The 15,272-nt window shown below is 43.4% G+C and overlaps 1 protein-coding gene across 3 annotated transcripts in view; it reads right to left on the bottom strand.

Annotated features, from left to right (window-relative positions):
* Positions 1–15,272, bottom strand: part of LOC126184928 (potassium voltage-gated channel subfamily H member 2-like) — a 1,246,473-nt gene that overhangs the window by 898,294 nt on the left and 332,907 nt on the right. The gene's annotated exons all lie outside the window — the stretch shown is intronic.

The following is a 15,272-nucleotide window of genomic DNA, read 5'->3' as shown; positions in this document are numbered from 1 at the left end:
TGTGTTTGCGGCATTCGGTTGTCACCTGAGGATGGCCTGAGAAGCAGAATGCCGTTTCTTAACCAAATAAATATAATTTTGCAGAACCTTAGGAAGTGTTTCCCATTTTAATATTATTAACATGTTCTGCCAGGCACCGACGGAAAATTTGGTTGATATCATTAACAGACATAATTAATAGGGCGAATATGTTTTGCCTGGTCTCTTCTGACTTGCAAGAGAAATCTAAAGTGATATGCAGGGTACAGTGAAGATACTACCTTATAGGATGTGAATTTCTTTTTCTTTTCTTTTCACAGCAAAGATAGGACAACAACAGTCTATGTCAAGTTATGTCTTTCCTTCTATAAACGTTATGTAACTACGCATGCACTTATTATTTTTCAGTTTTTTATGTTTAATAACATTTTACTTTTGAGCAAAATATTTCTATGAGCATAAAACAGTATATTCGTGTGAAAGGTTTAAAGGATAGTAATTATGTGAATTTTTTCGAAAGAAATGAGTTTTGTAATAGGCCTATACTAATAGGTCGCTATGTGAAGCGCTAATAAAACAGGCGTGGTAGAGTGGAAACTTGTTGTCGTCACGAGTGAGCCAGGCATGGCACCTGAATCGTAACAGCGTGAGAGATAGTACTGTTATGTAGATGTGAAGCACGTAATGAAAAGTGGAGAATTACGCCTGTTCACGCACTCATCGTCAAAAGCAAACATTCCTTCAATTATTATGTGTAATGCTAAGAAGAAACTGTGAGGTGAAAGGATCCTATATAAGTGGACGACTTTATACAGTACGACGATCTGTGGCTTCAACGTGTACTCTGGTTACTGTTTACAAGTTTCCAGTGAACTGACGTGCGGAGGAAATGCGAAGTGCCACGTACAGTGTGAAAGATATTTTAAATAACCTGTTACCTGTAGTACTGTTCAAATGGTTCAAATGGCTCTAAGCACTATGGGACTTAACATCTGCGACAATAGCAGCAGCGTGGTTCCGGACTGAAGAGCCTAGAACCGCTCGGTCACAGCGGCTGGTATACGTGTAATGGATCGAAGTGTTTACCAGTGTAAATTAAGCTTTGGTGATATCGATAAACAGTGTTTTATTCGCACCGATCATATTAGTTTCCAGCCGTAACTATCGATGACAGTAATCTACCGGGACACTACAAACATTTTTTACCTCGTCCTGATATGTCAGCTTTTCAGAATAAGCTACGTTTACAATATCGAGTATGGACGTCGCCACTGGATTACGATGTGCGTTTCGCCTATATGAGAAAACGCCATGTTGACTACTGCAGCTAAATTATTTACATTGAACGTTCTAGTTAGTGGTTCTCGCCAAAAACAGTTGTAACGTGTTTAACCAACCTCTGTCTTTCACGTAATTCGTTCGGATACAAATTTAAATAGTAAATGTGCGGCTTTCGTTGCAACTGTTAGACTTCTCACTGTTATATCCTAACTGATTCGATTCAGCGACGTTCATTCTTTCGTAGGTCATTTCCTTTCCGGAAACGAATTTCAGTATTCGCGCAATATTTAGGTTCTTACTATGCTAGTCTTACCGTGTTTTTAAGGGTATATTTTCAAGTACTTGTAAATGTTACTCTTCTATTTGTGTGTATATTCCAACAATTTCAACCCTTTGTGGTATTTACGCGTCATTTTGTCTGATATTGTCCTATATAGAAGATCATTTCAACAAAATGTGCTTGTATTAACAGTCATTTTCCGGGAGAAGTTTCGTTAGGTAGGTCTTCTTTTCGCCACAGTATACCCGTAGTTTTCGTGTGAAAAATATTCACGAGTAATATAAACACGATGATTAATAGTACACCATCAAAATTCAAGACATTCCTAAATTTGAGAGGAAGTACACAGATGTTTCGATTAAATGCCTATGGAAAACGAAGAAATGTGTAGTTCTCAGTCCATTCCATTTAACATCATCTGAAAATTGTGCTGTCACGCAGATTTTTTGCTGATCGCTGATGAGAACTTCACCAGGCATCATAACTGCTGCATCGAAAACATGTCCTATTTCGTATCAAAAGATGTTCAAATGTGTGTGAAATCTTATGGGACTTAAATTCTAAGGTCATTAGTCCCTAAGCTTACACACTGCTTTACCTAAATTATCCTAAGCACAATCACACACATCCATGCCCGAGGGAGGATTCGAACCTCCGCCGGGACTACTTCGTATCCCTTCAATCGTCTGCACAACATATTTGTGCACGATCCCTGAATGTTTCTCGTCGGGCCAATCTGTTGTCTGAGTACCACGTCGACTGTGCAATTAATGATACTGTTCTTGTCGACATGCCTAAGGAGCAGACAGATTCTTAAAGTTTGTACATAAGGAGCAGGTGTCTACTCAGACGGTGAAAGTTTAGTCATCCCTGGATTAATCTGGGAATGAAATCCCGCTAAATCGCACGAAATCCTCGTAGAACAAAATTTAGTATTTTCTGTAGTTTCCTAGTTGTTTAAAATCACATGGTTCAAATGGTTCAAATGGCTCTGAGCACTGTGGGACTAGCCCCCTAGAACTTAGAATTACTTAAACCTAACTAACCTAAGGACATCACACACATCCAAGCCCGAGGCAGGATTCGAACCTGCGACTGTAGCGGTTGCGTGGTTCCAGACTTAAGTGCTTAGAACCGCTCGGCCACAACGGCCGGCAAGTCACATGCTAAAGAGGATCTTGTGAAATAGCTTCACTCTGTGCTTGAAACACTTGCAGTGTAAATTGATGAGCTTTGTATTAACCTCACCCTCTGTCAATGTCGCAGGAAAATGAATTGTTGTCCCAAAATTTGGAAGGCTGTTGTATTTCCGAAAGGTCATTACAGCTGTTGACGAAAAAGTCCGCTACTACTGCCATCTCTCTGGCAAATTTCGCCGTGCGTGATACACAGCTTGAAATATATCTTAAAGGCTCCCCTCGCACATATCCATACTTTAACGGAATTTGGGTGGACCGATGCTCATTTCTTAACTGAAGACTGGCAAACGTGGAGCCATGAATCTCATTGATTAGTGTCCTACCAGTGAACATAGTGGGGTAAATTTCATTCTTTTAAAAATATTAACAAGAAATTACCGTTCAGTTCTTAGATTCATGCAGTACTCGTTTTCAAAACTGCTGGAGACCCTCCGTGAGAAAGATATGCATCTTTTTTCGAACTGCACATTCCGATGATGCAAAATTTCAGCTAGTTACACGAAAAATTTCCGTATCTATATCTACATCTGCATATGTGAGCCAACGTATCGTGTACGGTGGAGGGTACCTCCTGCAACTGCTAGCCATTCCATTTCCAGTTCCTCTCGTAAATGGAGTGAGGGACAAACCACTGTGTATATGTCTCCGTACGAGCGCTAATTTGTCTTAACTTGCCTTCGTGGCCCTTATGCGAAATGTAGAATCGTTCTGCAGTCAGCTGCAAATACGGGTTCTATAAATTTTCTGAAAAGGTTCTAGCGGAAATAACGTCGTATTCCCGTTTGAATTCACGAAGCGTCACCGTGACACTCATTTATTGACTAAACATACCGGTAAATAATCCGACAACACGTCCCTTTAATGCCTTCAATATCTTCCTTTAGTCCAACCTGTTGGGATCCCAAATACTCGAACAGTATTCAGGAAATGGTCGTACAAGTGATCTATACACGGTTCCCTTTATAGATGAGCTTTTCTTTCCTAGAATACCCCCAATAAACCGAAGTCGACTGTTCGCCTTCCCTACTGCCGTCTTACGTGTTAGTTTCATTTTATATAGCTTAGAAACGTTACGACTACATATTTAAATGAAGTGACTCAATCTAACAGCACACCACTTCATACTTTACTCGAATATTATCGGATAGTTTTTTCTACTCATCTGCATTAACTTACCTCTTTATACATTTAGAGCAAGCGGCCATACATCATCATACCGAACAGGAATTCTGTCTAAGTCATCCTGCATCCTTCTACAGTTACTCCCGCATACTACAGCGTCATCAGCAGACAGCAACAGATTGCTGCTCACCCTATCCGTTGGATCATTTTTGTACATAGCGAACAACAGCGGTGCTATGACACTTGTCTGGGATACTACTGTTGATACCATAGTGTATGATGAACACTGGCCGTCGAGGGTAACAGACTGTGAACGTACAGAAACCATAATGCACCCAGGAACATTGACAAACATGATCGTTTCGGTGGGTCAGGTGGGTGCATTAAGCTTTCTCACCTCTCGCCATATGTGGATACCTAATGCATCCAGGAGCATTGTATGCTCACCAGTCGACGTTGTTGCGACACCGTATTTCCTCAGGTGTGCATTTAGCCCCGTCTCCATTTTTATGGATAATAATGCACGATTGCATCGAACAGAGAAGATGGGAGTGCTCTTGGAACGAGAGGATATTCGCCGAAAGGACTGGCCTGCCCATTCTCCCAACGTATATCCCATCGATCACGCGTCGGATGCGTTGTGGAGGCGTCTTGCAGCACATCCGCCTGTACCGACTACCATCCAGCAGTTGTCAACCGCGGCGGTGAAGGTATGGAACGTTGTACCACAAGAACTCCTTACCAACATGAGAGCACGTTGACAATCATGCACTGCCGTCCATGGTGATACAGTACGTGTTACGAACCATGTCCTACCGTTTGTAACGTCCACGGGTTCACCACGATTCGAGGTGATTTCAGCGTCATTATTTGATTTGAATAAAAGTGTTATTTTCTTTCGTCTCGCTGTGTATTTCTTTCTGTTACCTTCTGTACCTTAACGTTGCTGTGCTTTCTGTGTGTGGCCCAAGTTTCATCGAGCTATATTACCTGGCAGTGACACATCATGCGGGACTTCTGAAATTCTGTACCTCAGAGAATAATCTGCAGATATAAAAAAACTGACAAGTGCTACAAAGCACAAGGAGATCGTTAAGCCAGTTAGGTATCTGCGGTGGCTAGTGTATAGGTCAGCGACGAAATGCCGACAGTCACGCACACCGGATCGATGCCGACGAGGTCAAGAAACGAAGCCGCACTCGCGTTGCCCCTTCCCGTTTACTGCCCTTTCTCCCCCTTACTGCTCAAACTGGAGCTCGGCCTCTGATAATGACGTTAGTGTCGAGTGGGACTGTGCTAGCGAACTAGGTCGAATACATTCCGCAGGGATCGGTCGATCTCCACGGTTACTAAAACGATTAGCAATATATAAACACATTATCTTTTAGTACCTTTTCCTTCGGAAATTACAGAAAGGGAAGATACGGAAAGGGTTACTACAAACAGATCTTTTTTGAGTCACCGCATGAAATTAACGTGTGCACAAAGTAAGTGTTCGGTAAGTTAAAGTGCCTACAAAGTAGATCCTCTAACAGAAAGAGAATATACGGAGAAAGAGACACTACACGGCTTCCTGTGATCTGCTGTTTTCAGTTCCCATTCTAATTATATACAGAATTAGGGGGTCATTCGAAAAAAAAACTCTATTTTTAGTTCGATATAATTACTCTCCAATTTATGAACAATGGTTGCTATCACACTTGTTTTGCGGTTTTAGATTTCGTCGGAAGCACTAGCATTTGAAACACATTTGGCACCTAGGTTTGAGTGTTCTGCGTAGCCTATGGTAGCACGTCACCTGAAGCATTCGCTAATGCTTCCAGTGCCTTGGTTTTTCAAGTACCGGTTTCCCTTATGGATCCGTAATATATCCACCGGTCTTAATTGCTGACTACAGGTGGCCAATCAACATTTCCTTGACTGTGGGGAACCTGAAGAGGAAAATCACTATCCAGCCAAGCGCGTGAAGTTAATGGGAATGAGATAGTGATTTATCGAGCACGAAATGAAAACCATTCGCATTCTGCCATGTTCCAAGAAAAGGCTGAACGAATATTTGTATTATTCGTAGGTACCTCTTCGCGATTATGTCAGTGCGAGGAACGTTGCAAATTATGTGGAGCTTGCCCTGCGTCGGGTTATCTTTGTGTACAAATGAGCGAAGAGTACTTTGAAAAGCTTCTGCCACAAAATATCCACCGTGATTAAGTAGTATATTAATTATTTTTGCATCCTCTTGCCTCTTCCTTATGGTGCACACGTTTTGGTAAATCTCCTCTCTTGGCGTTACGCCGTCACGTGAAGCACGATAGTGGACAGTTTCGTCGCTGTGTCGTTATTGTCGTAGGTCTGACAGGGGCAGCACAAGTAGCCAAGTGATATAGTGTTACTAACAGTCCCAAGATTTTCTGCCTTCAAATAACGATAATCAAGAAAATATCTTAGTCAGGGCTTTTCAGCAACATGTTTATAAAACGCTCTAGAAGAGCCTCAAACCTGGTGTGTCACTCTGTTGTCGGTAACCGTTGCAAGGGAGTTAATATTACCCAGTCCAAACCAAACGGCACTGTATGACTACGGCACGAAATTAGATTTACAGGAAAGGTCTACCTTCATGTATGCGATTCGTCGCATGGTCTGATTGTTTGACGTGCATGCCGCAGTGCTGCAGTAATGGGCGTGTGCATGTTAACGTACCGCTAGCAGAGGAGTCGTGCTGTTAATTCGTGGCCATGTATACCTCGCCGCGTGACAGCGTGTAACAATAAACTCCACATCGGTTCTAATGATGTTGCGTTCATTGATCTTATCAGCTGATTCCAGTGGGATCCTCTCCATTTTGTAGAGCAACGAAGGCAACAGGATGAATCTGTTCGAAGAAATATTAATTTGCTGACACAAGTTTGTGTCCCTAAATGACATCCTAATGGTCAGAGGGTTACCCAACAAAACGTTCCACGATGATATTTATTTTATATGTCGTTGTGAAGTTGCTTTCGGCTTTCGAGGACATCATCAGATAACTTCAAACTGCGCTGTCTGTTCATCCGTACCTTGTCTGATGATACATTAGAAAACCGAAAACTGCTTCCCAACTAAGTATAAAAAATCTTACAGTGAAACATTAATATTGTGTATTTCACTTTTTAATATGTCTATGTTCCTATAAGTACCGACGAAACATTGCATAAATTTTCATAAATTAGCCATACATTTCACTGATCAAGTACAGTTGTGCCAAAAATAAGTGAGTACTAAATGTAACAATAATTAAACTGATCATAACTTTCTGTTCTCCATTCCAATGTGACAATCTGGTAACACTATGTAAAATACATCGTTTCACTTCTCGCTTTATTAATTTCAATTTGACAATTTAATAACTGTATGTAATTACAGTTTTATAGCTTTTTAAATGCCTTTGCCACTAGATTTTTGTAATATTTATGCTACCACAAATGCCATTGCTCCTCTAGTGTTGGCCGCGCGGTTAGAGACCCCATGTCACAAACTGCGAAACCCCTCCCGCCGGAGGTTCGAGTCCTCCCTTGAGCATGTGTGTGTGTGTGTGTGTGTGTGTGTTGTCCTTGGCGTAAGTTTGTTTAAGTATTGTGTAAGTCTTGGGACCGATGAGCTCAGCAGTTTGGTCCCTTAGGAATCCACACACATTTGAACATCCTCTAGTGCAGATCAACATTTACGTACTCCCTTTGTAGTAATTTAACCTTACATCGAAAACTTATGCCAATTTCGTTATCATTCCGTCAGTGCTAGCCGAACAGTCACTATCCACTATTTCGATAATCATTTAAAGACTGGCTTGCAAATATTTCTTAACGTATGTAAAATATTTTTACAGTATTCATCCAATACTTGAGTGTTTTATCTGTGCCGTGGTAATTTGAATAACTAAAAGCCTGTCTGTTTAATAAGCTATCCTAGTTATTAGAGTACATGTATTGCACAATGAAGAGCGAAAGAATCTGGTACACTTGCCTAATATCGTGTAGGGCCCCCATGAGCATGCAGAGGTGCCGCAACACGATGTGGCATGGACTCGAGTAATGTCTGAAGTACTACTGGAAGGAAATGACACCATGAATCCTGCAGGGCTGTCCATAAATCCGTAAGAGTACGACGGGGTGGAGATCTCTTCTGAACAGCGCGTTGCAAGGCAGCCCAGATATGCTCAATAATGTTCATGTCTGGGGAGTTTGATGGGCAGCGGAAGTGTTTAAATTCAGAAGAGTGTTCCTGGAGCCACTCTGTAGGAATTCTAGACGTATGGTGTGTAGCATTGTCCTGCTGGAATTGCCCAAGTCCCTTGCAATGCACAATGGATATGAATGGGTGCAGGTGATCAGACAGGATGCTTACGTACGTGACACCTGTCAGAGCCAAATCTAGATGTATCAGGGATCCCATATCACTCCAATTGCACACGCCCCATACCATTACAGAGCCTCCACCAGCTTGAAAAGTCCACTGCTGACATGCAGGGTCCATGGACTCATGAGGTTGTATCCATACCCGTACATGTCCATCGGCTCGATACAGGTTGAAACGGGACTCATCCGACCAGGCAACATTTTTCCAGTCATCAACAGTCAAACATCGGTGTTGAAGGGCCCAGGCGAGGCGTAAAGCTCTGTGTCGCGGAGTCATCAATGGTACTCGAGTGGTTCATAAATGGCTCTGAGCACTATGGGACTTAACATCTGAGGTCATCAGTCCCCTAGAACTTAGAACTACGTAAATCTAACTAACCTAAGGACATCACACACATCCATACCCGAGGCAGGATTCGAACCTGCGACCGTAGCGGTCGCGCGGTTCCAGACTGAAGCGCCTAGAACCGCTCGGCCACTCCGGCCGGCACTCGAGTGGTCCTTCGGCTCCGAAAGCCCATATCGATAATGATTCGTTGAATGGTTCGCACGCAGACGCTCGTTAATGGCGTAGCCTTCAAATCTGCAGCAGTTTGCGGAAGGGTTGAACTGTCACGTTAAATATTCTCTTCAGTCGTCGTTGGTCCCGTTCTTGCAGGATCTTTCTCCGGCCGCAGCAATGTCGGAGATTTGATGTTTTACCGGATTCCTGATATTCACGGTACAATCGTGAAATGATCGTAAGGGGAAAATCCCCATTTCATGGCTGCCTCGGAGATGCTGTGTCCCATCGCTCGTGCGCCGACTATAACGCCACGTTCAGACTCACTTAAATCTTGAAAACCTACCATCATAGCAGCAGTAAGCGATTTAACAACTGCGCCAGACACTTTTTGTCTTATGTAGGCGTTGCCGACTGCAGTGCCGTATTCTGCCTGCTTACATATCTCTGTGTTTGAATACGCATGCCTACACCGGTTTCTTTGGCGAACAGTGTATATTGAGCAATGAATATAACGTGATATACAGTTTTTTTTCATTTACACTGAGGATTGTTTCAGGTTTGTATACTGTCATTATGAAGTCGAGAAACGCAAGTAACATTATATTAGATTTCTAACACCTGTATTTTGAGAGGTAAACAAACGCGTAAGTCGGTCACATGGCTAATCTTACGCTGCAACAGTATACCAATGTATATAAAGTGTGTGAGTGGTATATGAAAGTTACACACACTGATGACCCAAACATTGCGACCAATTGCTGAACAGCGTGTGTGTCCACCTTTGGTATGGAATACAGCGTGGATTCGGCAAGTCATTGGAAGCTTTCCGGAGGTATGTGGCGCCAGGGCCTACGCACAGATCACGACATTCCCGTAAATTGAGGGGCTGGCAGTTTGTGGGCGAATGTGGTGGACAATACTTTAACGTGAGTTCACTGTCAGGCTCATCAAATTAATGTAGCACGATATTAGCCCTATCCTACTATCTGGGTCAAGCATGAAGGGATGAAGGTTGTCCATAATAATGATTATGTAGTCCACAGCTGTTATCGTGCCATCGATTACTGCTACAGGTCCTTCGTAAGCCCAGGTAAAAGTCCCTCGTTGGATAATACTGTACCAACCTTCCAGAGTCCGTGGCACTACAGATGTTTCGAGAAGCCGATCGTCTGGATGACGGCGTATCCGGACACTGTCATCGGCCTGGTGTAAGAAGAAAAGTTATTCATCCAACCAGGCGGCAAGTTTCCACTCATCCCCGGTCCAGTCTCGGTAATCCCATATGGACTGCAATCGTAGCTGACGACGTCATTTGGGCAACATGGGAACACTTTGGGATCATCTGCTGCAGATCCCCATTTTGAACAATGTACGCAGAGCGGCGGGTTCCGGGACACTTGTGCCTGCACCAGCATTGTACTGTGTCGTCAGATCTGCCACAGATCACCGCGAATCCTGCTCTACACAGCGGTCACTCCTTAGGTTCTAGGTCTGTGCTGAGGCGTTGACGTCCAACACCTTGTCGCCCACTCGTAGTTTTATCGCCGTTCACCCATGTTCCATACACGATCACGACTGTAGCATGCGAACAGCTCGCCAGCTTTGTTTTTTTTTCAGTTGGTCGTTTCCAGGCGCTGAGTGATAACTATCCGCCCTTTTTCAAAGTCGCTTATGTCAGCGGATTTCCTCATTTGCAGCGAGTATCGTCGGTACAATGATTACCCCAGTACCCATACACTAAAGACAAGCACACTTAGGCCCGATACGGGGCAGGCTAAGCGATCTAGTACTATTTCTACAATTTTTGTGTCTGATGGATGTGAGTTTGTTCGTGGTTTGATGATTTGTTCTCTGGGCTGAGCGCCTCGTTTCTTCTTTACATGTATAGTGCGCGGGCGATTTACGCTCGCAGAAAGTCACCTCTGCACCGCTAACATACAGTACATTCCTTAACGGCGTCATGTCCCCGCAACGTCACCAGGCGGCATTCGATTTCCAGGTGGGCAGCGGTCACGAAGGTTTGGTTCATCATTGTAAATATGACACGAGGAGCTACAGGACACATAGTAGAAGCGGGTGCACTCAGCTGCAAATTTAACCTGAGAAACTACGTCGCTAAAATAACTGTTATTTTGCACAGGACGGTCGCAGCATTCAAAATGCTGCTGGCATAATGCTGGGTATATAACTGTACACTGTACAGGATCCTTCAAAACGATTCTCCCGACTCCATAAGACTATACGTTGTACATGATTGAAAACAGAAACTAGTGGTAAATCTGAACTTCCGCATCGAAACTAAGCGTTTGCCTTGGCGCCAGTTGTTCATCTCAGTGCCGGTAGGAGTCTCCTCAGTGCAGCAAACTGCTTGTCCATTAACCCTTGTGGGTATGTATGGCGATAACACAGCAACAAAAGGCCCTTTGCGTTGTCCATTTCAACAGGTACAACTGACTTAAAACTGTGCGGACTGACTTTCTCGACAATGAGCTCCTCAATGATTGCCCCAAGTAGCGTACTGACCAGGCATTGCAACATTAGCCTCCATCATGCTCATCTCACGGCATGTGATTTTTCTGTGGAGCTTTGTGAAAGATGAGCTATGTGCCTCCCTTCCAACAAATTCGGGTGAACTGCGTCACTGCATAGCTACAATGGCGAATTCAGTCCCTCCGAAAATTCTGGCAAAAAGTATGAGACGAATATGACTATCGACTGGACGTCTACCACGCATCTGGTGGAGGGCACGTTGAATATTTGTGAAAAGTAAATGAAAACTGATCCTAAACAAAATTGTAAAAAGTATTAGAAAGCTTCACGGAAAAGTTATACCTTTGTAAAATCGCACAGTCCTTTAGAAAATAAAAATTTGGTAGTCCTACACATAAACTGAAATTCAGTCCACGTTTCTATCTTCATTCAAGTGGAAGACATAATAAACATCCTGTAAGCAGTAGGGTAAGGGGATTTCAGGTGCAATTTTGCTATCAAATTGATATGCAAATTAATTAAATTGATCAATTAATTACCTCCCCCCATCTCCACCCCCAGACGATGCCATGTGGTTTCCCCAGCCGGCACGTGGGTCCCTCCTCATCCTACCTTTTGGCGGGAATTTTTGCAGGAATTTCGAATTTTTATTGGAATTTCTTTGTCCCATTGCTGTGCTGACCTTCCACACCACCCCCTCACACGGGAGCTGGCGGGAAATTCAATATACCGGTGCCCTTTCTGGGACCTGAACCCCGATCCTTCAGGACAGAAAGCCCAAGTGCACACCCCAACACAATTACGTCACCAGAGACTCTTGAAATTGGCAGTAACCAATACGAATGTAGCATCCGATCACATCAGGGGTATAAGGCGGCTCCGCAGTACTGCAGCCTTGTCAGTCGGCGTGAAGCACCAGCCGAGATCGTCCAGCACTGCCCATCAGCAGAAGCAATGGAAAAGGAAGAAGTCACGGAAGAGTAAGTACCCCATCCTTAATTTCTGTGTTTACTGCCATATGAGGAACATTAAGTCTTTGCGCTGCTATTGCCACTTGTAACGGTTTTTCTTCTTTGATCATCAGTGGATCGACGTCCTCCAGCCTGTCGGGGTCTGTAGCGTCTATCTGTCCCAGCCCATCGGGACCTGCAGCAGCGGCAGCACCCTGGGATCCTGTCACGCACCTGCTCCGCTTGTTGGAGCAGGACAACGACCTGTTATTGTCGGTTGAAGGAACCCAGCCAGCAACTGACTTGCAGAAGTGTACTGGGGGCCCTAATCAGTATGACGCAGCTCGGTACTGTACCCCATCATGTGCCCCATCACAGAATATTCCAGCGATATTGAAAGGAACAAGTGAGAATGTAGTGGATGAGAAGATACCAGTTATGCCCTGTGCACCACCAATGCTCGCTTCATGGTGTAATTTAATCACTACTGGTTCGAGGCATTTAAGTACTTGTATAGGAGCATCAGCAGACGGAGACGGGCGTGCTGTAATAGAATCGAGAATGCAGCTAAAAGTGTTAAAGTGCGGTTTACGGAGGTGGAAAGGGATGAACTGTGTTGTGCAAAAGCCTGCATCAAGTAGCAGTTAACTGCCGAGTATCATCCAAGCCATCCTCCTCTGGACATTTACTGTGCTGCTCCAACTCGCTCCATTAAAACAGTGTACGATGATTCTGCACCTGTACTGGTGTTAAGATAAAGAAAGAACCTGATGTTATAGTGCACCCCATATATGATTACTGAATAAAAAATGTCTATAACTATGTACGTGCTTTATTTCATAGCTCTCATTATACTGCATTTACTGAAGCTATTGCTACCAGTATTTTCACTGCAAATATGCAACAGCAGAAAATTATGCCATTTAACTAAATTTTCTGTAAAACCCCATTGCACGCCAGTACCTGACATGGTCGGTATCATGGCAGGGCATAGAGTTCATTATTTTCTATAAAAACCCACTGCGCACTAGTATCTGATGTATTAGATATCATGGCAGGGTGGGTGAAGCATCAAGACTTTGTTGTAAGGGACTGGAGGTGTGACAGCATACAAGAAGACCAGAAGAAGAACGATGTACTCCTTCCCGACAACGTACATGCAATAATTGTAGGTCCATCCGAATGCGGCAGGAAAAATGTTCTCATGTCACTGCTAACACATCCGAATGGAGTCCACTTTGAGCATGTATGTGTATTTTCAAAAACACTGTATGAACGGGTTAATGCAATTGAAAAGCAAGTAGGCGACTCAACTGAAGAGAAAATAGCCATTACTGAGAAGGGGAAGCAGCATAAGAAGAAGAGCGGATATATAAAACCTCACACTCCCTTGTTAAGGATGTGACTATTTTTCGAACAATAAGGATATGTGATTTTTGTACCATATGTCCTTGTTGCGCGCAACTACGCCTCTACATTGCATTTGTATAATACTGTGGTATGAGGCCTTTACGGTATGTCCCTTCAGGCTACTCCCACTGCTGTTGTCGTGAGGTATACGAGATGTCGACTAAGCATAAAGTCATTGAGGCATGGAAGGCTATTCGAGAGAAATTACGGCTGCTGAGGTTAAGGCATTTGAAATAGGAGAAAACACTAAGAGAATATTTTAAGCCGGTTACACAATGTCTCAGTTACCTCTCAGCAGAATTACGCGATGACGACGATCCCTTTTCCGATTTCATTAAGCGTCATAGTGATGATAGGATAGACAAAGTATTCTGTGTCAGCAGAGTAAACTCACACATGCTGAGCACGTAACATATAAGTTTAAGTATACAATATATATCGGTGATAGTTTCAGAGAACACCTGGTCTACTGAACCTTATTTTCCCGAGACCCACATAAACTGTAAATTATTTGCCTAAAGATCTGGAAATGTCTCGTCAAATATTGCATCTGACTAAACTGCACAGTAATGTGAAAAGCCAAAGCAATCTGAAATAAAAATTCATTATAAAACCTATATTGTATGGTAAAAAATAGTGGTGGTGATGGTACTGACATTCAGCATAAAAGTGTGAGCAATCGACTCCTGCAGTATGTATATTAAGACGACCCCAATGAGCTAATAGATCGGCTATGACTACTCACGGCATCAGCTGCCACTTGTTTCACAGGTCATTCGAATGAAGTTGTTTCAATAATTTCTGAGCTTTGAGAGAGAGGTACCATCGAATGAGTATGGAGATTGTAGTTCAATAACTGCACAAACCAGCACGCAAAACACCCTCGTAGATACGTTGTGATTAAAGGTTTTGACGACATGTTGCAGGCAGATCTTGTCGACATGAGGCAATATTCACGTGTGAATAACGGATACAGATATATTTTAATGGCCATTGATACTTATTCTATAAGTAGTTCTAAGTTCTAGGGGACTGATGAGCTCAGAAGTTAAGTCCCATAGTGCTCAGAGCCATTTGAACCAACCTGGACATTACCCGTGAAAGCGAAAACAGGGAACGATGTCGCGTATGTGTTTGAGCTATTGCTGCACACGGGGACGAATCGAAGTTCAGACAACCTTCAATCAGATCATGACTGCGACTTTTACAATAGATATTTCAAGACTGTGATGGAGTGGTATGGAATACATCACTACTCGACATTCACCCATCTGAAGGCGAGTATCGTGGAATGTCTGAACAGAACAGTGAAAGCGAAAATGTGGATGTGATTCAATCTGCGCAGTTTACACAAATGGACTGGTATCCTGCCGCAAATAATGGTACAATATAATCGTACCAAACATCACACAATAAAAATGAGACCAACTGATGTTCGTGATAATAAACTTCGAGATACTAAGACGTCGGGTGGCCCTTTCCATTCCTGCCATAGCCAGTCTCTCGGCGGTTGGTTCACTGGTTGGGAGTGCTGTGGCTATTGCCAGGACAGCAAGAATGCACAAAGCTCTCAGGAGCAACTGCAGGAGGCATGAACACATAACCGCATGATGGAGGCAGCAGCCATCAGGAAAGGACTAGACTTGAAAACACGCAAGAAACGACTAG

The sequence above is a fragment of the Schistocerca cancellata genome, chromosome 4 (assembly GCF_023864275.1).
Source record: "Schistocerca cancellata isolate TAMUIC-IGC-003103 chromosome 4, iqSchCanc2.1, whole genome shotgun sequence".
Classification (NCBI taxonomy): Eukaryota; Metazoa; Arthropoda; class Insecta; order Orthoptera; family Acrididae; genus Schistocerca; species Schistocerca cancellata.
This window is presented reverse-complemented; position numbering and strand designations above follow the sequence as displayed.